We start from the raw sequence: 3,143 nt of genomic DNA on the forward strand, positions 1-3,143 counted from the left end.
GGCGTTGGTGTGAGGCTGAGGGTGGGCGTTCGGTTCCTGGTTAGGGATAGGGAAAGGGTGAGACTTAGCTTTAGTGCTCGTGCCCCCGATTTTGGTAATGTTTGACGTCAATTTTCCAAGGAGGCGAATGCAAGGCTTCAGAGGGACTTTGAGTGTTCGGGGGCGGGGTAGCTCAGCCGGATTTGCCCCGGCGGTTCTGCGGACGGTGTTGACTTCGAGGGCGGACCGGCCCCCGTGTTCAGTCCGAATATCGTGCATTGTTAACGGCGGGAAGTGTTCCAAAAGGGAATGGGATTGAATGTGACTGCTGAAGCCGACTTTGAGACCTGTAACGCGGGTAGCTCAGCCGGATTTGACCCGGCGGTTCTGGCGACGGTCTCGCCTTCGAGGGGGGAGCGCCCCGCGTGTTCAGGCCGAATTTTGTGCATTTCCATCGGCGGGAAGAGGTCCAAACGGGAATGGGATTGAATGTGACTGCTGAAGCCGACATTGAGACCTCTAACGCGGGTAGCTCGGCAGGATTTGACCCGGCGGTTCTGCCGAAGGTCTCACCTTCGAGGGGGGAGCGTCCCGCGTGTTCAGGCCGAATATCGTGCATTGTTAACGGCGGGAAGTGTTCCAAACGTGAATGGGATTGAATGTGACTGCTGAAGCCGACATTGAGACCTCTAACGCGGGTAGCTCGGCCGGATTTGACCCGGCGGTTCTGGCGACGGTCTCGCCTTCGAGGGGGGAGCGTCCCGCGTGTTCAGGCCGAATTTTGTGCATTTCCATCGGCGGGAAGAGGTCCAAACGGGAATGGGATTGAATGTGACTGCTGAAGCCGACATTGAGACCTCTAACGCGGGTAGCTCGGCAGGATTTGACCCGGCGGTTCTGCCGAAGGTCTCACCTTCGAGGGGGGAGCGTCCCGCGTGTTCAGGCCGAATATCGTGCATTGTTAACGGCGGGAAGTGTTCCAAAAGGGAATGGGATTGAATGTGACTGCTGAAGCCGACATTGAGACCTCTAACGCGGGTAGCTCGGCCGGATTTGACCCGGCGGTTCTGGCGACGGTCTCGCCTTCGAGGGGGGAGCGTCCCGCGTGTTCAGGCCGAATTTTGTGCATTTCCATCGGCGGGAAGAGGTCCAAACGGGAATGGGATTGAATGTGACTGCTGAAGCCGACATTGAGACCTCTAACGCGGGTAGCTCGGCCGGATTTGACCCGGCGGTTCTGCCGAAGGTCTCACCTTCGAGGGGGGAGCGTCCCGCGTGTTCAGGCCGAGTTTTGTGCATTTCCATCGGCGGGAAGAGGTCCAAACGGGAATGGGATTGAATGTGACTGCTGAAGCCGACATTGAGACCTCTAACGCGGGTAGCTCGGCCGGATTTGACCCGGCGGTTCTGCCGAAGGTCTCAGCTTCGAGGGGGGAGCGCCCACCGTGTACAGGCCGATTTTCATGCATTTCCAACCGTGGGAAGGGGTCCGAAAGGGGATGGGGGTGAACGTGACTGCTCAACCCGACTTTGAGACCTCTAACGCGGGTAGCTCAGCCGGATTTGACCCGGCGGTTCTGGCGACGGTCTCGCCTTCGAGGGGGGAGCGTCCCGCGTGTTCAGGCCGAATTTTGTGCATTTCCATCGGCGGGAAGAGGTCCAAACGGGAATGGGATTGAATGTGACTGCTGAAGCCGACATTGAGACCTCTAACGCGGGTAGCTCGGCCGGATTTGACCCGGCGGTTCTGCCGAAGGTCTCACCTTCGAGGGGGGAGCGTCCCGCGTGTTCAGGCCGAATTTTGTGCATTTCCATCGGCGGGAAGAGGTCCAAACGGGAATGGGATTGAATGTGACTGCTGAAGCCGACATTGAGACCTCTAACGCGGGTAGCTCGGCCGGATTTGACCCGGCGGTTCTGCCGAAGGTCTCACCTTCGAGGGGGGAGCGCCCACCGTGTACAGGCCGATTTTCATGCATTTCCAACCGTGGGAAGGGGTCCGAAAGGGGATGGGGGTGAACGTGACTGCTCAACCCGACTTTGAGACCTGTAACGCGGGTAGCTCAGCCGGATTTGACCCGGCGGTTCTGGCGACGGTCTCGCCTTCGAGGGGGGAGCGTCCCGCGTGTTCAGGCCGAATTTTGTGCATTTCCATCGGCGGGAAGAGGTCCAAACGGGAATGGGATTGAATGTGACTGCTGAAGCCGACATTGAGACCTCTAACGCGGGTAGCTCGGCCGGATTTGACCCGGCGGTTCTGCCGAAGGTCTCACCTTCGAGGGGGGAGCGTCCCGCGTGTTCAGGCCGAATTTTGTGCATTTCCATCGGCGGGAAGAGGTCCAAACGGGAATGGGATTGAATGTGACTGCTGAAGCCGACATTGAGACCTCTAACGCGGGTAGCTCGGCCGGATTTGACCCGGCGGTTCTGCCGAAGGTCTCACCTTCGAGGGGGGAGCGCCCACCGTGTACAGGCCGATTTTCATGCATTTCCAACCGTGGGAAGGGGTCCGAAAGGGGATGGGGGTGAACGTGACTGCTCAACCCGACTTTGAGACCTGTAACGCGGGTAGCTCAGCCGGATTTGACCCGGCGGTTCTGGCGACGGTCTCGCCTTCGAGGGGGGAGCGCCCCGCGTGTTCAGGCCGAATTTTGTGCATTTCCATCGGCGGGAAGAGGTCCAAACGGGAATGGGATTGAATGTGACTGCTGAAGCCGACATTGAGACCTCTAACGCGGGTAGCTCGGCAGGATTTGACCCGGCGGTTCTGCCGAAGGTCTCACCTTCGAGGGGGGAGCGCCCACCGTGTACAGGCCGATTTTCATGCATTTCCAACCGTGGGAAGGGGGCCGAAAGGGGATGGGGGTGAATGTGACTGCTCAACCCGACTTTGAGGCATCTAACCCGGGTAGCTCAGCCGGGTTTGACCCGGCGGTTCTGCCGACTGCCTCGCCTTCGAGGGGGGAGCGTCCCCCGTGTACAGGCCGATTTTCATGCATTTCGAACCGTGGGAAGTGGCCCAAAAGGGGATGGGGGTGAATGTGACTGCTCAACCCGACTTTGGCGCTTCCGAGCCGGGTAGCCCGGCCGGGTTTGACCCGGCGGTTCTGCCGTCGGTCTCGCCTTCGAGGGCGGAGCCTCCCCCGTGTACAGGCCGATTTTCA

This window comes from Chiloscyllium punctatum, unplaced genomic scaffold, assembly GCF_047496795.1.
Source record: "Chiloscyllium punctatum isolate Juve2018m unplaced genomic scaffold, sChiPun1.3 scaffold_491, whole genome shotgun sequence".
Taxonomy (NCBI): domain Eukaryota; kingdom Metazoa; phylum Chordata; class Chondrichthyes; order Orectolobiformes; family Hemiscylliidae; genus Chiloscyllium; species Chiloscyllium punctatum.